Here is a 21,579-nt window from a genome sequence, read left to right as displayed (position 1 = left end):
TCAAAGGAGCGGTTTTGGACCTCACAGAAAATTAATGGTCTGGAAAATGCGATGGAGTGCCTAGCGCTACTAGGTCAATTAGGTCATATTAGTTTCACTTTTGGAAACAATTTCTTGAAAATTGTTTGCCTTTTCAGTTTCTCATCGGTTCGTCTAAGATTTTCAGAGACAAAACTGAAACGATAAATTGAAACCGCAAGGAGATCTTCCCATACACTGACTACTTATTCTATTTGGATTTCAAAAGGTATTCAGCTGTTTGTAAAGAGTATGAAGAAATGCATAAATCATAATTAACAAAAATAATTATCTACCAACAGAGAACAAAATTTTATTCGGTAATTCCTAGTTATCAGAAATGAAATAAAACAATGGGCCTGCATACCTATAAAGCATGATGTTTAGTTTAATATACTTATTCTCTTAGAAAAATTCTCAAGCTTCATAACGAACAGATCATTTCATTTAAATGAAAGTAATTTTATTTAACAACGACTGAATATACATGAAATTAAATAACCGATATAAAAATATATATTATTTGAGTAATAGCATTGATGCTAGAATTTACTGGGACTATGTCGGCTAGCACATTTGTATATTCAATATCATAGTTTATTTTCTGCGGTTATAGCTAGAATATAATTTTTACAAGTGACTTCATTGAAATATGGCCAACCAATTAATTAAATTGACAGCCGAAAATTGAATCCTAGTTTTTTATGTATAGCGTAGGGCTATGATGAAAAGTCAGCGGATTTCTATCAAATTGAATATTTAAACTACATAAGAGAGTCATATTGATTGGTTTAATAAATCAATTCTGAAAATTTCGGAGGTGGGACAGTAGCCTGGCAGAAAGTGTTTTTAAGCTTCAAAAAGAAGCCATCAGGATTTGGCTATGTCTGAACCACAAAGAATCATGCAGGGATCACAAGTAAAGTGACCATGCCAGGGACCTATATACATGAATGCTTAATGTTTCTATTTAAAAATCGCAATAAATTTGAATTGCATAAGAGACAACATAGTCTAAACACACAAAACCATAACACCGTCTATAATATTCCAATCCACAGACTTTCATCAAACGGAAAAGACTCCAGAGTATACATGTATTATATGTATAGATTCTTCAATACATTGCCAACAACAGTTAAACAAGAATATAACATGAAAGTATTCAAGTGGCTTATGTTGAATATTCTTATAAGAAGAGAATCTGCAAGAAGAATAAGACACAAGTGTTTTTTCAAACCACTTCATTTGTTTTATTATTTCAATGTATACAAATGCTTTAAATATTTTAACCCATACAAATGATTGTTTTCAAGTTCCTATATAGATTGATTCAGTCAATTGCGTAGGTACCTGACAGTATTTTCTTTAATTTAGATTACTGAGATGCTCTTACATGTAAGTTCACTATGATTGTCATTCCTGAAAATGAAGCTTCATTTTATTTTATCAGTAACATATTGAAGTTCTTAAATGTTTTCGTCACTTTCTTTTTTTTGATCCTTCTGGATTCATCTACTCAAGTAGTGTGTCAAATGACTGAACTAAAAGTTGCATCATGAATAGGACTGACTTAAAATGAGAGATTTTAATGAACTCATTTAATATGTCTCACTTACCTACGTGTTAGGTATAACCTAACTATTTCATGCATGTCATTATTGCTAAAGATCATTTTCATGAAAATAATACTCCAGATGTTCTATCAATATTCATTTATCAATTATTTTATTCATATCCCAAGGCTATGATTCTTACCGACGGATAACGTTCGCGGCCTTTAAGTATTTGGTTTTCTAATTGATATTTGCAAGACGTTGAGTTTTCAAATATCTTTTCTTACTAAATTATCATGTCATCACATGCCTTTTGAATTTCTGTGATTGATACAAATTTCAAAACAACTTTCGATTTTATATTATAATTTGACTCATATCAGCTTTCGAAATTAAATCTCATCTATTATTCTAAGCAATTGAACCTTTATAATTCGTTCAGTGAGAGGACATTATTTCCCATATTTACTAAATTTTTGACAAAATATCTACCTTTCTGAATGACCTTCTTTCTTCAGGTACTAGCTACTTAAACTGAATAATCTTCATTCTTTTGTGTTCAGATTGAAGGTTTTCATTATCCTATTCAAAATGTTACCATTTCCTAAGTTATAGGTAGCTGAATAATTGGAGTTGTGAAGTTGATAACCATATATAAAAATATCCTTGATGAGTTCAGATAAACAACACACTCAAGTTTGGCGGAACGTTAAAATACACCCGAAAATCGTGAAATAATTCTTGTCATGTTTTAGTTAGAAAATCTGAAATTTATTTTGTATACCTAATGTCTGTTTTCTACCCACTTTAGTGATGATTGAATTTAGGTAATGACTAATTTGGGAATCAACTCAATTCTGTCTTCTGTTCTCAATTCAAAATTTTCTTTGCGATTGTATTTCGACTAAAAATACTTAGGTGCCTACTGGAAATGTGATATTACATATTTTTCCAATGACAACAAATTATTTAGATCTTGTTTGCAGTTTTTATAACAACTGAACTTTCTACTATTATATATGCTTTTCACTTCATAAGTGAAATGCGAATATCTCAAGTTAGAAAAAAAAAACACAAAAATAGGGAGTTTAGGAAGTCTCTTTAAGAATTAGATAGTTTTATTAAAATATAAAGACTATTGGACCATTGCTTGGATCAGATTAGGTACCTCAGTATTTGTTTCAATATCGTATTTATAAAAAGTATTTAGATTCTATTGTGTTTGCATCAAAGGAATATGATCTCTATATGATATATCATCTGAAGGTGGAAAAAGTAGGGACATATTTAATTTGTTCTGGCAAAGAGTATGAGTTACCTACATATGAACATTCATAGCATTGTATGAAAATAACTTCTTGGACAATGTGAGTAGTTCTGGGTGGAAAAACAGCATTCATTTATCTACGTTTACTATCTTTTTCATATATATGTCATATATTTTTGATAACTCAGTCGACAAGTAAATGGCAATGTTGTTTCTGATTTTAGTTTAATGTAGAAAAATTTAATGCAGGGCCTTGAACCTTCTGCTTATCTTTACCAACCATAGGAGTTCTTGCATTGACCAAGATTTGAGATAAGCCCACAATCTGAACTTCAATTCGATATTCAAAATATTTTTATGCATCATATACAACTGTTTCAATTTCGCATATGATATGAATACATTTGTCATACCAATGAATAATTGCGTACTGCAATTCTAAGGGTGATTACACACGAGGCGGTTTGTGCGCCGAGTCGGCCGCCGTAACGGCTTAAGCTATATGAATTTTTGCCAGATAAAACACACACATCTATTTGAGTAGCTAACCGCCTGCGAAATTACGGCTCGTAAGAATTATGTCACGATTCGTTTTTAGAATTTGAAGCGGTTCATCATTAAAGCTATTTTTCTTGTTCAAGATAGTCTTCTTTCGGTTTCTAGTCGGTTCCTTTCTTGCAGTGTTGCTGAATTTGCTATATTTTGGTAGATTATAATTTTTGTAAAGTGAATTTCGTATAGTCATCATTTATCATTGAGATATTTTTACCTACCACCATCTGGGATATGCGTTCCCAAAAAAATTTGTATATGTATTTTACTATTTTATGAAGTGACAATACGACAATGTGTTCAGATGAATAGGAGCGGCTTAATATCGCAGTGTGTTTTTATTAAAGTAGCGGGCGACACTGTAGCCGCCTCGTTTTTCTAGGCTTAATCATTTGATGAGCAACACATTTTTGACTTCAACAAATTCTTATGTACAAACTGTTAATGTGCCTTTTTGTGTTGAAGAATAAACCTACACCACTATTCTTGTTCGAGAACGTCGTAAAATTATTATTTTATAGAATAATAATTAGAAGAAAATAAGCCCCAAAACAATATTTCATCATGAAATGTAAACATTATTATTTGGAGGGGTTCTGATTCTGAGAGATTGTGGATTCTCCAGGTATTCAAATACCGTATTCCTATTGGACCTATATAGTCACCAGATCGCCAAAGTAATTATGAATGAATGTTCCTCCGCCATTATCGCCATGGATGAAATTCTGGAAAAACAATTTCACATACTCGACCATCCGATTAGGAGTAAACTGAATAAATAACTATTATATAAACTGTGCTAATGTTATCTATAGATTAAATTTATTAAATGGCCGAACAAAAGAAATATGTCGTTAAAACCAATTTCAAAAAACCATCATACAATTTGACATAAATTCGCAACACGTGTTTCTCTATATAATAACTTCTTCAGGCGTGTCCAATTCTAGATATTAGTTTAGTGTTGCGGTTTTGTTGAAAACATCACAAAACATTGAAAATGGTTATTCAATATGATTTCACTCAACTTTTATAAATTTTACCATGAACTTCGGCCACAGAAAAATTCTAAGAAATAAAAACTTCGCCATTTATACCTAATGAAATCAGACTTCGGCAACCAATCAAATAAAAAATTTTGACAGGATGATTGACAAATATTGTAATTCAATTCCCACGCATTTCATAAAGTAATTTTAAAATTTTTCAATCAAACTGATACCTGAAGACAATATTTCAATCAGTCTATTAGAGAAGCTGCTTCTTTCCATACCTACTAAAATGAATCATTGTCAGAATCAATTTGATTTGTCACCCAAGAAGTAAAATGCGTCCTAATTTTACTTCTGATCATATTGTCTTCAAATGAACTACTGAAATGGGATATTTCAACATTCATTTTGTTTTCATTTCTTCGTCGAACAATAATGGTGATAAATATGTACACTTGAAAGTTCTATTTGGTAGTCATTTTGAAGTAGAAAAATCAAAATTGAAGAGTTTGAACCTGAAACATGGCTATTTTAAGGGTAGTGCCTATATTTCATGTTTATACACAACAGGTCTTAAAAAATTCGGTTCCACATGGAAAAGTGAGATATATCAAAGAAAAAATGAATTTGAAAATCTGAATTTCCATAAAAAGACTTGATTCGCGAATCAAGTTATATGTTCAAGTGATCAATGCCCTAAAATCATCTTGAAGATATTATAGTCATGTTATTACTTATGTAATACCATAAACAGAATCGTTCAATTCATTTAATTTATTAGTATCTGGTATCTCTTTTTTCGTATTGTTCACCACCGCTACTGAAGTCACTATACTGGAAGAAGTCGGTGTTGTTATCACACTCGTTATTACTATTCGTAAATGTTCAAGACTGCCACATTTTGAACAGGTAACAAAAATTGTAAGTAATTATAATTGCTCCAATATCGAATTTCAACACTCAAATCGCGATCAGTTGTCGAACTGAATACGACGGCGATAACCATCCCCGCATTCCCGATTTCTATTCGTCACCGTAACATGACTTCAAATTTAATTTCATGACTCTTCAGCCAATCATAAAACTCGGTTAGTGAAAAGTATCCAATACAAACCGCCAAGTCTACAGTCCACGTGGACTAGTTTGCTGCCGGTTAATTTCTATGTATTGGATTTTTTTGGCCTTTGAGAGTGCCGGCAACTTCAAGAGTGCACAATTTCGTTTACTTCGACTATCAACATTTTCGTACAGTACCCCTAACTGGCATATAAGTCAGTAGGTATTTTAGGCAATGGAAAAATGAATTTAACCTTTCCACTCAATTCGTTCACAATATATCTACGAAAAAAATACGTGAGACGGAAATTCACAAGAGACCTCTGCTCAATTTTATTAGAAGAAAACTAAGGGCAATGCCACTTACCGATGTTTTGGATCTTAGGCACGGCCTCAAACGAAAAAGAATCATACAGAGCCCATACAAAACGAGCTAATAAACTGGACTACGTATACCCTCACACTTCAATCATTTATTTCAGCTTCCTAGTTGAGTAAAATCAAAATCCCTTTCCGATATGTAAACTCAACCGCTCGCCGAGCCGCTCTCTATACGTATATGTATGCATACAGCGAAAATGCAAAGGGAGGTACGCTAAGAGGTTAACCCTATATGAAAAGACAGGCTTGGAGTGTAATAGGGTGCAAGAGAGCTTAGGTCTTCAGAAAAGGCCTAATTATCACCACCCTGCTCTATACACGGTACATTCGCTGGTAAAACTGCAGAATTATGTGTACAGTATGTGAAAAAACTCTGGATAGCTGTGAGCCGGTGTGGTTTTCACAATTAACATTGATCTTTGAATATGGAACCCATTCGATTATAAATACTGACGAAATTCAACATTCAACTCAATTTTTTTTGGTTCTTGATCTTTCAGAATCTGAAAAATGAATAAAATAGATTCTGCGCAAACTGCAAGTTCGCACTTGAAAGAAGAAGATAGATTCAATTAGTTAGTACCTTGTATTTGTAAATTTTACATTTATTTCAACCAACTGACATTATTTTAAATCAAAAATGGTGTTACAAGTCTTCATCTGAAAAGTGGAAAGCTTTCCATAAGCCATCACTTTTCGTTTTCTAAACCTGATTTTCTCCTTTGAAAGACGTCGAAAGGATAGAAACATATCTAGGTAACAGTTTCGATAGATTAAATACACACACGGAGTACTGTCCGATAATTCAGTTCCTGTTTATGTTCATTTAAAAAAAAACTTCAATGAGAGGTACAATAAGAGCTGTATGTATGATCGAGGCGATTTGTAAGAGAAAATGGGGTTTTAAAAACGAAAAGGGTCAGTTTTTTGGAACAAGAATAATTTTTCAGAGAACAGTTAAGTATTAGATGTTTTTTTATTACTTTCTTTGATAGTGAAAATGTATAAATGAGTTACTGACTAATGGGACATTTCTTCTTGAGTTTAGGCTCTAACTTTTTAAGGCTTCCATTCAGATTGAAAACCCACAGAAGACCAAAAAAATAATTTACACAAAATGATGAAGAACATGAAACTAAATGATTTATCCAGATTGCAACTTTTTCATTTTAAAGTTATGGATATGTAATAGGATGAATATTACTGGGGTTTTTTCCCAACACCAAATCGTTATTTTCAACACCTCGACACGTGTTTCGATCACCAAGTGATCATCTTCAAAAAGGAAGATTAAAACCTCCTAAAAATATTCCTCTTTGAAGATGATCACTTGGTGATCGAAACACGTGTCGAGGTGTTGAAAATAATGATTTGGTGTTGGGAAAAAACTCCAGTAATATTCATTACTACACCAAAGATTCCAAACAGTGCATCATAAGTATGTAATAGGATAACAAATTGAAGACTTATTTTCAATTATGTATCTTTACTGTCTTTTTCTGACACACCCTAATGTGAATTTCAACAATTATTGTTTTCGAGTTTTACAAGTGTTCTCATTTGTTATGTGTTTTTATTCCATTTATAAATAAGTATTTGTATTTTGTCCCATCCATTTCCGTTTCTAATCCAGAAATTTCTTACTCAAATCTTTCTATTTTGAACATGTACTTCATGTCACAAGTTATATCGATTCAAAATGTTATCCCCAAACTCGATAGAAAGTAGATTGACAATTCATACAAAGACATGGATCTCAAGTCCTTTTAGGAAGGTGAGAGAAAATCGTAAGGAGAGGTGCTTGAGTTATCCAGATAATGGAAAATGCTCTCTCGTTCGAGTCGACGAAGAGAGAAGTTTTCTCTAATTTTTCGTTAGAATATTCATCTTCATTTATCGTAAAGATATATGAAATAATGGGCAATATAGCTCGGTGGAATTAATAAAAATGGGATTCATAAGTTTTAAACTTGTTTTTGAATTTGTCTTTGATAACTTCGGCAAAAATGTTAACTGTATGAATGAGGGAGTCTCAAACATTATTAGCAGAATAATTTTTAAATTAAATTATCAATTAGCGTTTTTGCACTGCGGTAAGTAGGTACATACATACGTGGACTGTTAAAAAAATAGTAGTAGGAGTATTTCTTTATTTCTCCAGGTTTGTACAAATAAACATAGAAATGCGTCAGATGAGTCATAAAAATACGCATTACAAAGGTTCTTAATATCATAAAAAACATTAAAATAAATAACAATAAAGGATAATTGTTCACACATACAGATTGAAATGCATATTAAAAACTGTGGATATAGATCGATTAGTGCAGGTTAAAGTAGGTACTCCTTGATAGAATAAAATGGATTTTTGAGTAAAAACAATTTTGCCTCATTTTTGAATGAATTCAGACTTGTGAAATTTCTAATGTCGATAGGAAGATTATAATATAATTTTATTGACCTAAGTTGAGGACTTATTGAAACAATAGATGAGTGATGAAGTGCTTGTGAAGTTTTCATTGTGTGACTTCACATAAGATGCACTGTTGAGTATATATAATGAGATGACTGTTAGAATTTTGAGATTTGAGAATAGATCCCTACATGAGTCTCTGGGACCCTCGAAAGTCATAACTTTCAGGATTTTCTTTTGGGGAACTAATACTTCATTGATTCTGGTTGAATTTCCATAACAAATGATGCAATAATTGAGGGTGGAGTGAACATATGCATAGTAGTAATTGAGTAGGATATTCAGAAGAACAGTGAATGTTGAAATTTCGCGGGCTATGTACATTATTTTAGCAATTTTTATATTTTTTCATGATTGTAAACTCTTCTCGATCATATGTACATAGTTTCAACTGTTAAGTATGTTTAGCTTGTTGGTGAGAGGCATAAAAGTCAGAAGTGTTTTGCGTATTCATTAGTTTTCAACGATTCTCTGCTATCGAAAAAAATGGATCAAAGAAATTGCATCTAATTTTCTGTAAAAAATATAATCAAGTGCTCATAAACACTTGAAATGTTGACAGTGGCATACGTTGATTGTACTCTGTACAATAATCGTGAAATGCTGAGTTCGAGTATGTTAAAGGTAGTACGCTAGATTGGAGGCAAAAAAAAACGGCTCATGTTGGTACCGTTCACAGGAAGACATTTTTGCACCTTTTGCACTTCAATTAATTGCGTGGCAGTTTTGAATATTCAATTTCTTTGGGACACTGAGCAATTATTTCACCTAAGTTTATGAAAATAATCAATCTCCATTTCAATTAGACACGAACGGCAGTCAAAAAAGACCAACACCTTAATTACTCAAAATCTCTGTTATTTCAAACTAATGTTTTATCGCATGTGCATTTTCAGACCGTTTCCAAATTAATTATGTGTATACCGGCATTCGGAAAGTCGTTCTGTGTTAGATTAAACGCGGTGTAAAAATCAATTTAGTGAGCACGGCCAATTAAAAAATTATTCACAGTTGTTTTTGCTGCCAGTTTCGGTTATTTTCACACGTCTCGAGCCGAATTGGAAAACGTGCACCCAATTTTCAAATTTAGCTCCGGACGACAGGAAGATATTCATTTGAAATTTAAATCGGATAATCTGATTAAACGCTGGTTTCATGACAGATTCTCGTTCGTTGATGTTTTTTTTTTTGTACACTTGATATCATCAACTTCTGTCACAAATATGTATCCGCAAAAATGGCAAATGAACATTCAGATTAAAAGATGTGATTATATTTCAAATCCAAAATAGTAGGCACTATATTAAACAAATGAGAAAAAAATAATAATGATAATCTTGAACTTTATGCTTCTGGAGAGAAGGATCTCCATCAGTCCTTGAGGGTGGTGGAAGAGTACACGCATGCTATCGGTATGAAATTCGGGATAGACCAATGTGCAATGGTCCATTACAAAAGAGGACGATGCGGGAACTACGGAGAGGATGTGCAGGTCGTAGATGGAAGCATCCTACACCATCTGGATGCCGGAGAGACGTATACTTACCTCGGGGTGGAACAACGCCACTCACAAGAGGTAACAGCAGTGAAAAACTCTCTCCGCGGCAAGTATCAGCACAAACTTCGACAGATCTGGTCATTGGGGAAGAACAAAGTTGCTGCAACAAATATTATTGCCATTCCAATCTTACTCTACTCGTTTGGAGTAGTGAAGTGGACTCAAAAGGAGCTGTATCAACTCGATGTAAAGACCTGAAACATGATGCATCTCTATAGGAGTTTGCATCCCAAATCGTCCGTTCCACGGTTGTACTTCCCCAGACAATAGGGAGGCCGTGAACTTTTGAGTTTGAAGTGTCTACATGACAGAATGGTACTGGATACAGCCTGTAAAGTCGTCAGGAGTTCGGATCCCCTTCTCTGAATGGTCCGTGATCATGAGAGAGCAGGAACTGGAGCATTTCTCTTCAGGGCAGCAGCCGAGCAGCTGATGAACTCGGTATTCATCGGGACATCGGGGTTCATCATGGCTATCCAGGATGGTGTCTTCAACACATTAGTCTACCGCAGTCGCGTGATTGGTATAGAGGTTCCTGACACAAGGTGCAGGGCCTGCCACGAGGCGCCCGAGAACATAATGCACTTGCTTTCAGCATGTCCAGCATATGCGGTCTCGGTCTATATCCATCGACATAACGCGGCCCTAAGACTGTTATTCTACCATCTACGATCCGTTGTGGGGAACGAGAAGTGCCGAATTTTTCGGGACTATTCGTTCCCACCCTAAGGCTCAAACAAGCTAATAAGCCTGATGTAGTTCTTCTCGATCACCAGAGCAAGACGATATTTATCATGGAGTTTTCAGCTCCTGGCGAGACGAATATCGTCCGAAAAGAAGAGGAAAAACGGATAAAATATCGAGATTTTCTCTTCGAACCCCGCAGACTCTATCTAGACCACTATGTCAAGATGGTTGTTCTGATTATTGGAGTCCTTGGTGGAATGATGTCCTCTCTACTCTCGAATCTTAAAATCGTACCGGCTTGCCGCACTAAGGCAGAAATCTTTGCCGTACAGATGCAGAAGGCTGTCATTCTTGGCTCACTGCGCTTGCTAAGGTCACATTATTCTCGGAACCAATGATCACTTATCCCACGGTTGTGGGGAGTGGTCATTGGTTGATAATGCTGGCGCGCCCTCCCGAATGTATCGGGGCTTCTGGGGATATTATAGCCTGACCAGCGCACACTACGGTGAAAAAAAAAATAAATGAATTTATAGACAGCAGAAATAACATGATACAATTTGGAGAAAAACAAAATACAAATTGGTCAATAGGATACAAGATTGAACAGAGTTCATTCTTCCTCTTGCACCTTACAAAAAAAATTATGTTGAAATATATAGAATCACAACCTTGACAACAATGATTTCATTTTAATGCAATGATATTTCTGAGAATTTAGTGCCTACTGATATGGAATTGTACTATATAGTATTAATAATAGTAATTTGAAAAGGCTGCCTATCCCTTCGAGACAAAACGATTCATCTTATTGTTCATCATATTGTTCTATTTTTACAGGACTATACAGAAAATTTCATCATGGCATATAACTAAGAAAAGAATGGTTCTGCATAATGTGGTAATTAGAAGATTATAAACAGATTTAACCAGATCTCCTGCATATTATATTTGCCGTTCACACCATACAATTTCAATTAACAATTAATTAATGTTTTAGGACTCATCGCCAAGCTAATACTATTTCTGCGACAAAATAAATCAAGTGGTCTCACAAAAATTGCAGTTTCGTTAGGCCACTTCAAAGAACTTTAGACAGATTGGTACTCACCTATTCAAAAATTTAAATTGTGAATATAGTGAATTTCCTCAATTGTCATTTTTATTAGTTAGAAGGTGATGCGACACTATGGCAGAAAAAAAAAACGTAGGCATGTTACTCTTGCGAGTCGCTAGTGTGCTATGAATTCAATACTTTTTTGATAGGAGTTCATTTTTAATTTGTGGAAATAGCTACAGTTATTACCTGATATGGCAGTTTCTTTAAATTTTATTCTTTTTTCATAACATTCTGTGTATAATTTTCGTCTGATTTAAGAAGAATGAATGTTTGATAGGTTCCGACTAATGCCTAAAAAAATTAAATATTTACTCAAAAATATAAAAATAACATAAAAAACACAAAAAAGAAAAGTTTCTGAATTTTCGATCCACACTGTATACTCACATTTGAAATGGAGTAGCAAATTTAGTAAGGTCTCACATTCAGAGAACAAGGTATGAATGTAGAAATTAGTCAATCTTAACAGAAATACCTAATAATCATCACAAGGGCGCCTTTCAAAAATACGGGGTGAAGAATTGTCTCAAACCTCAGAGTCATACTGGCCTGCCGCACTACGGCAGAAATATTGGCCGGATAAATGCAGAAGGCCGTCATTAGCAGTGCATACTATTCTCGTGCGTGTTCTCAGTACATACTATTCCCGAAGCCAACGACCATTCACCTCACAGAATAGGAGTGGTGGTTTTTTTATTGATATCGGGGCTTCCTTCCGCGTGAAAGTATATCCGATTTTGATTGTTGAAAGAAGGTATATTTTGTAGTAAATGTTCAAGAGGTGGCAAAAACGTATGTACATTTCTGGAACTTCAACTAACGTTTCCTAATATGACTAATAACCAGTCCGTGCAAAGCTTATTGTTAAATCATCTGAAAATGGAACTTTTAACGAATAATGCTCAGTTGTATTGCCAAACATGCGCCAAACTAACTGAATATTATGAGACAACAAGTATAGCACCAGTCAATCTAATAATAATACTGATGATCTTCAAACATGATTCAACCTCTGACGGAAGCACCAAACTCCTACGAAGGTTCGGAATAGATGAACACTTCAATCTAGCAGACCACTATTATAATTTTCATGCAGTCATTGTTCACCGTCGTTCTGGCGTTAAATCTTGTCATTATTACGCCTTGGTCAAAGACGTAACGGACTGGTTTAATTTTGAAGATAGTTGTGTCACTAAGTGTTCTGGCGATGTATTGAATTTACTGGAGCCTCTAGAGACGTCATACATTTTGTTTTATGAAAGAGAGGACATTGGCAGATCAAGATTTTCAGATGATGTGGTGCTGCAGGTTTTTCCGGGTTTTCCTGCAGCTGAAAAAGCAAATGCGCCACTGGAATCAATGAAGTCGCCTCGGAGCCCCAATTAACTTTTGTTGTTGTCTAATAATTTCATGATTTGTATTTTGGAAGTGTTATAAATTTGGAAATGGTTGATAAAAATGTTAATAGATATTTGGTTTTTCAACTCCTGAATACATCAGATTCAAGCTTTTAAAGGGTACGTTTCTTGAAATATTTGCTGATACCTACGTTATTTTCCAATAATATTGCAGTCTTCAGCATTGAATACATCGACCATAAGGTTTTGTATATTTGTTCTCATTTTCGGAAAATTAACTCATTTGCTTCTTTGTATTGATTGGAAATATGTTTCTTCAAGTTCAAGAGTTCTGGTGATGTATTGTCGCAACTTGAAATCAGAATTCATGTTGAATGTAGATACAAGTCGAACTTTCTAATTAAAAAGTATGACAAAAGTCAGACTGTTAACGTATAAAGGACAAGTACATTGATCTTATGAGAATCTTGTGCGTAGGTACTTTGGCCGAATTCATATCATAATTAAAAATTTTTCTTTCAGTTTGTGAAATTGGAAAATCATCAAAATATATTCTGATACTTACTGTTAGTACTTTCGTTGCTGAAGACGGAAGTTAATACAAGTAACCCCAAAACTGATTTTAAAGTGTGAAGATATGGTGGTGCAAAAAGTTTTTTTATGCCATTGTTTCCACCTTTCATTCATTTTAACCTAAGCCTGTGAATTTCATCTGATAATTACAACGACATCATTATTATTATGAGAATTTATTGAAGTATTGAAGTTTCTTTGAATTTCATTTGGAAATTCCCGAATAAAAAATGCAGTTAAACGAACATCAAGATTATTTCTTTTATCAGAAGTGTATACATTCTTCATCGGCACTGATTATATTTGCTGGATTACGAAAATGAATCTGTAATTACCTTCATTGCAAACCACTTCTCCTGATTAATAGAAACACGAGAACTCCGTCGACTCCTCTTCGCCCTAAGGTCTCGCCAACGTTCTTTACCTCCACCCACACTCCATATATCTTATTACCTTAGCACCTTGAGTAAACAAAACGCAGAAATGACCATAATTCACTCGGCAGATTCGTTTCCGTAGCGTGGAATCCAGCATGCCGTGGAGCCGTGCTTACGTCTTGTTTAGGCGCCTTCTAGATGCCTACCCTAGTATTATCCCGGTACAAAATAACATCTCGGCTGGCCTCGGGCAGCATCCTGTCATAGAAACAACGTTTACCCTACCAACGATACAATGGTATGGTCGGGCTAATATATGTTTTACTAAAATACCATGTTGGTGGCAAGAGAAACAAGCTAAGTGCTATTGATTTATTGTTTTGGAATTTTTGTACACGCCCACCACGACTGGCGTTGTTGATTTTTTTCATAGGTATCGATTATATTGGGACCTGCTGAATGAGTGAATCATCAATGGAGAAAATTGGCTCTGCAGTCTTAAAAGAAGCAAAAATTAACATTTCGTTAATTTTTCATTCTACAAGGGAAGTCCCAAAAGTGATTGTGTTAACTCGTGGCTCTTTCATGAAGCGCTTCCTATTTTCAAATTTAAATAAAACAAAGTGTTTGCCATTATGTGTGGAATATAACATCGTTGAAATGTCCGCTGCGGCTTCTCTGAGTGGATCGCACCCGAAACGTTTAATTTTCCTGGACTCTGGCGCATAAATCAGTCTTAATTTGACCGACGGCATGGGGGTTAGTTGACTTTGAGGACCGCTGTGGTTCATTCGCATACACCTGCGACTTAAGAAAACCACACAAGAAAAAGTCTAACGGGGTCAAGTCGCACGATCTCGGTGGCCACTTCACATCATCTCCACGTGGCGACGTTCATTAATTTTGCTTCTGAACATTGTTTACTAATAAATTGTGCTAAATCTAAAGTAATGTTATTTGGTTCTATGTATAATCGGGCTAGATTTCAGTTTCCTATTAATATAGAAATTAATAATGAATCGATTCCTGTTGTTGAAGAAGGTAAAAACCTAGGCATTATCATAGAGGCAGACCTAAGATTCGAAAAACATGTTAATCAACTGATTCGACGGGCATATGGTTCACTAAAACTGATTTATGGAAACAGGCATTTAATTCCTCGAAAAATCAAAATGAAACTGTGCGAAACATTAGTTTTACGCACCGATGACGCCGCCAGCCGAAAATCCACACCAAACAGTGACTTTCAGGATGCATCGGACGCTTTTGGATCTCTTGTGGATTGATATCCTCCCAAATTCGACAATTTTGTTTGTTCATGTACCCATTGAGCCAGAAATATACCTTATCGCTGAAGATTAATTTTGGATAAAAATTGATGTCAGTTGTCAATTGCATCAGTGGCCATTCAGCGAACACACGTCGTTGCCTATGGTCGTTTGATCTCAGTTCTTGTGGATCTGCTGAATTTTGTACGGGTGCAAACCTAAATCACGACACGAAATCCACGTGATCTGCGAAAGGCCGAGTTCTTGTGAGCGACGCAAAATCGACTGCCTCGGATTCTCCTGCACACTCTCACAGACAGCAGCGATGTTTCCGGCAGATCTTCGTTTAAATCATGAAATTTGGCAGCAGAATATTAATGAAGAAGCCTATCGCATGAACATTGCAGTGATTGATCAAATGACAGCCAGAAATTGTGAAGAGAATTCACAAAAATACATCTTCATTATCATCATGAAAAAAGTTTACATTAGAAAAATAAACATCTTTACGCCCGATCACAAATTATTGAATGAAAACCTGTCTGCAACTGTTCTTTCACCTGACCTTACTATTGTCTGTCGAAGATGAGGAGTGCCAGCATGGAAAAATTGGAAACCGTGAGTGAGATGAAGTCGGTTAAATTGGAAAAACTTTGGTCATTTTAGAGTTTATTCAAATGACATTTAAAGAGAAATCCCAAAACAATCTCCGATTAGAAACGAAATATTTTCAGTCATTATTTCGAAAACCTAAACAAAACATTTTAACAACAAATTTTTTTTGGTTATGAAATGAAAAACATACTTTGGATATAATCGTATCGATGTCATATATTTCAAAAGTTTGTTTGAAGGTGATTGACAATGTTTTATGATGAATCTCACTAGTTCGGACTTCCATTGTCTAATATATACAATGATTTGAAATCCCTAAAACAACTAAAAAAAGAAGAATTAAAAATGAGAAGCTGAAAATAACAATTACAGTGAACTAACGTGACTTGGAATCTCTCCACTTTTTATTTTTATTTTATTTTTTCTTTTCTTAATTTTTATTTATTCAATTGTTCTATTTTTACTTGTATTTTATTTCACTATTATTTCATTTCAGGTTTATTTTGGTTAATATAATTCTTATTTTCAGCTATTCATTTTTAATTCTTCTTTTTTAGTTGTTTCAGGGATTTCAAATCATTTTATATAGTAGACAATGGAAGTCCGAACTAGTGAAATAACAATTATATTGAGCAAAAAATAACCTGAAATGAAGTAATACTGAAATAAAATACAAGTAAAAATAGAACGATTGAACAAAAAATAAAAATAAAGAAATAAAAATAAAAATAAAAAGTTAAGAGATTCCAAGCCACGATAGTTCACGACTTTTCGATTGTTAGTATCTACAATCGTCTTCGGGTGATGACTGGACTGATTCCTCCTGCATTTTATTTCACTATTATTTCATTTCAGGTTATTTTTTGCTTGATATAATTGTTATTTTCAGCTATTCATTTTCAATACTTCTTTTTTTAGTTGTTTCAGGGATTTCAAATCATTTTATATATTAGACAATGGAAGTTCGAACTAGTGAAACATATTTCAAAAGTTTTGACTTTATAAAGCTGCCAATGTAAATTATTTTCTGCAACTGGAAATTTAACTACAAGTGGATGAAAGCAACAGAAATAAAGATATTTTGATAATAGTAAATAGTGTGTTCTGTGTGGCTAATGACGAGGAACCTGGCACAATTATGAAGTTTGGCAAAACCCGTACAGAAAGAAATTAACCAAAATAAACCTAAGGTGCGTTGTAAATCAGTTTCACTCTAATAGAGGATGGTATTATTAAGAAAAGGTAACTAACAAAATTGATGTGTCACTTACTTTCAACCCTCAACTCCAAACAAAAAAAATCTGCAGTAAATGAGTGATTTTGCAAATACTTTTATGTTTTTTGAAAGAAGTCTAACCCTAAGGTAATGAGAATGCTAGAAAGAGAGAAAGAGAGGTGGAAGAAAGAAGAACATAAAAAGCGGAGGAAAATATGGAGGGTAACAAATCATCTGGCATATCTTTTGTCGATTAAGTTATCAATCTAGTTGGGGGGTATATTTTTTCAAAAAACTGTAGCCTGAATTGTTACTTTTTATCATAACGTAGACTTTTACAGTCATTAATTTCATATTGAGTATTGATTATTTACTATGTTTTAATTTGCTTTTGACAACCCAATTATTAGATAACGAAATTGCCCGCTAATTAAAAATTGGGCTTGCCCAATAAGCAACCTGAAGGAGATTTATGACTTCCCATCAAATTTCCAATAATAACATACGTCGAGTCGAGGTGTTTCACAGAGACAGGTGGTGGTCCTAATGCCCGATCCGGACCGCACGCATTTTTCCGTACTTAGTGAAAACTAACAAAAATTGGGTTATAAAAACGATAATAGCACCTTTGCATTAAACACATCATCACCCAGCTTTTGTTTTTTCATTTTAATGATGGACTCATGCATCTTATGGTCAGTACCAATAGGGTATAATTTTGTATTTATCTTCTTCTGTCTGAGGTAGGTACACTCGCCCAGTTTTTCTGATGGACGTTGGTGGGCCAGGTATCTGCGGTTATTATCTGGCCCACTGCATACGTTGTTATTATGATATACTTGTTAGTTAACAACGTCGTTATGGCAAGAATTAGTGGCGTATCAGTGGGAGGTAAAAGGCAATTTTTCGTTGATCGAATATGTTGAAATACGTTTCGAAAAATGTATTTTGCGAAACAGTTTTTATTTTTTGCTTTCACTTCTCCATCATTACAAAATGTGGGAAACTTCGAAGAAGAAGTTCAAAAAGGTTATTCCCAAAAAAATTCCTTTTAAATTCACATATGTTTCACAAATATTTAAAAAAATAATACACAATTTCTTTTATCTATACCATTCAAATCGGAAAAACAATTCAAAATTAGTTAACGTATTTAAGTATCTTAATGCATAACTTTTCTATCATGAAATTGAAATGAAAAAACAAAGAAACTTCTGACTTTGTATAGACTAAGTTCCTGAAACCATCAGATATTCAAATATGCAGTATGAAATAATGAAATATTCTGTTTTCCTCAACTCGATCAAAAATTGGAAGAGATAAATTCCGTATTTATCCTAATGGACACCAAACGACTAATTTGTTCTTTCATTCTTAGAGTTGGCATTCAAAATAGTGTTTTCAAGGATTTGCATAGAACTCATTCTAGCTTTCAGAAGTAGAACACTTTTTCGAAAGAGAAACAGATTGATTGACATCTATATTTTGTAATATGAATGTTAAACTTAGGGAAACACTAACTATTGCTATGAGAAATCTGTACTTTCGTTTCATTTATTTATTGTAATAGTCGCTGACACGACCAGTCATAAATATTAGTCAAGTCAATATTTCAAATTGTTTTGTGAAGCAGTATAATAACAGTGTTCTTTTATAATTTTGATACATGAAAAGAAAAAACTAAAGAAAAGATTTTCGATAATTTCCAAAAGAATGATCATTCTAAATTGAAAAGGAAATATCTTGAGTGTAACAAATATACAGTGTAACCTCGTACTAATTGTCCCTCGAGTAATACTCAAATCCATTAAAGCTTTCAAAAGTTACCCCATGTATATAATGAACGAGATAATGTATCTGATTGAAGCTGGGATGATTCTGCAACCGTGTTAGGAATCACATGTTGAAAGGTAAGACCTCGTTAGTCCTTAGCTTGCACAAGTTTCTCAACTTCTGAGAGTTGTCGTTCGTATGCGGGCGACAGCTGATTAACGGAAAAACATATTTCAAACAGATTTTTGAATGTGAATCCAAAAGTATAATATTTAAATCTAACGAAGGTCATAATGATATTTTTACTAATATGAAACTAATGAATTCTGATAAAAAAACATGTTTGAGGAAATGCTGTGCTAAATACATTTTCTGTTATTGTAATGGACCATGAACAAAATACTGAAGTATTGTACACTGAAAATGAGAGTATTTAGTCTGAAAACCATCATCAATCAAAACCTGATTTCATATATCAAAATACACAAAAAACCAAACCATTTTACAACTAGATGTAACATCTAACATCTTCAGTCTGGAGAGTTATAGTTGGATCTTTAAAACTTTTTTGATCGGTTATGAAGTTATCACGTGAATAATCATGATTATTCAGTTAGTCAAGTATCTACGCTATCGTTGTTTTTGAGTTTTCGTGCATTTACGGATCAACAACCAGAACATTTATTGACATTATTATAGCTCTCCTTGATTTGCGATTATGGTAAAAGTTTTGATGGGTATGGCGTGCCAGATAGTCAAGATCTGCTTCTGAAAAAAAAAGTAATCGATGCAGTGTTTCAAATTTCAAGCTAAGATATCTATTGAGATATCTACTTGGATGGAAATATCTTCACGGAGAAGACAAAAACACGTTTGCTTCATTTTGTGATCCATACATCCCGAATTTTGTGATGAAAGTTTGAAAAATAGCTTGCTGGAATTTAGACCAGTCAGTCGAAAACATTGTTTTCAATAATTTTCGTTGGATAATGGAAAAAATACTCGATGTCTTCATTTTCTGAGAAATATTTTCATTCTAAGAGGAAGGAGTTTTCCAGTTGACTTGACATATAAAGTAAATAAAATGAGTTTTATTCAATAAGACTATACAAAAAAGTACATTCGATTCACTAGAAATCTACAGACATTAAAAACAATCTAAAAATAATGTTTGTGTCCTATTGCGGTAATAACAACCCCCAAGTATTTCTCAAATAATTTCCATGTACTCACAGCGATCAGTTACATTTTCATCACATGTGTTGATGTATTGATATATGCACATCACATTCAGATTGCTAAAAAATTTCAACTAATCAACTGTATCAAGGTGATATATTATCGTGTAGTGGCGGACAAAATGGGCACGTCACTGGCCAAATAGACAGGTGAACTCATCTTTCAATGGTAGGATTATCCCACCTCTACCATACTAACTCCTTAGTGATACCACTATAATTTGAGTATTTTCTTTTCCGTCCAAATCAAGTCATCTTGAGGATTTGTGGATTTATCTTGAAGTTAATAAGATGTTTTGTTTTTTAATGATCGCTTACGAGTTATTTTTTATTGGTTATTGGTTTTCAGTATCGAAGTCAGATCATCGATAATTCATCACCGATTTCGAAGCTCTCAAGGCCCGGTATTGTTAGGTTTAGATTGGACTAGATAAAAGCTGGAATAGGTACTTACCTTTTTCTACGTTGCAAAATATTCTGAGTGTGTATTTTTCATTTTTGATCATTATAAATTTGATCACCAAAACCAAATATAATTTCTTCTAGTCTGCAGTTGCAATCATATTGAGATGCAGAGTTAGCTCTCAAACCATGTGTGTTTTCTGATTTCTGAAAACTAGATTCACCATATCTGTGAATGGATTGAATTAATTATTCATGTAAATGAAAAATTAATATTCTTCAACATTATAAGTAAGCATGGCTATCTCCTCTTATGAATACGTCATCTAGCTAATCGGCAGAAAACTCAGGCACATATTTAGATATAGAAATAGAAAAGCTGATCAAAATCATCACCTCGATAAAAGCTCTTGATAGTAGTACACATAAGCTTGCATGGAATACGAATCCAACTTACATTTGAAATTTTTCTGAAAGTCAACATCATTTTTCAAAATATATGTATATATATATATATATATATATATATATATATATATATATATATATATATATATATATATATATATATATATATCATCAGTATGGTGCAGCCAAGTGTAAGGATGGGCAACACTTGGTTACCAAAAGATAGAAATACAAATGCACGGAGCCACCAACAGGAGCCAACCGGTTGGTGGCTCCGTGCATTTGTATTTCTATATTTTGGTAACCAAGTGTTGCCCATCCTTACACTTGGCTGCACCATACTGATGATGGGCCAAAAGCTCGAAACACGTGTCTATGGTTTGCCACTTTCATGAGTGCTATGTCCGATATTAACTTCAGTTTCTATATCAAGACACTCAATAACTTTCATATTTATATATATATATATATATATATATATATATATATATATATATATATATATATATATATATCTATTTAAAATATTGTTGGCAGAATATGTTTATACCAGCATATTCCAATTTTTGATTGCATTTTTTAACGACTTGGTTCCACATTGTTAATGACTTGCCTAGTAATACCCCCAGATGATTCTGTGAAAAAATAATGATGTAAAAATAAAATTTTTCTTTATTACAGTCAAAATAGA

General features: G+C 33.7%; 1 protein-coding gene across 7 annotated transcripts in view; it reads left to right on the top strand.

Annotated features, from left to right (window-relative positions):
• LOC111505585 (T-box transcription factor bifid) overlaps positions 1–21,579 on the top strand; it is a 658,624-nt gene that overhangs the window by 518,739 nt on the left and 118,306 nt on the right. The gene's annotated exons all lie outside the window — the stretch shown is intronic.

Source organism: Leptinotarsa decemlineata, unplaced genomic scaffold (assembly GCF_025532065.1).
Source record: "Leptinotarsa decemlineata unplaced genomic scaffold, Ldec_3_MD MMD2_P_RNA_scaffold_9, whole genome shotgun sequence".
Lineage (NCBI taxonomy): Eukaryota > Metazoa > Arthropoda > Insecta > Coleoptera > Chrysomelidae > Leptinotarsa > Leptinotarsa decemlineata.
Note: the sequence above shows the minus strand (reverse complement) of the source record. Positions and strands in the feature narration are given on the sequence as shown.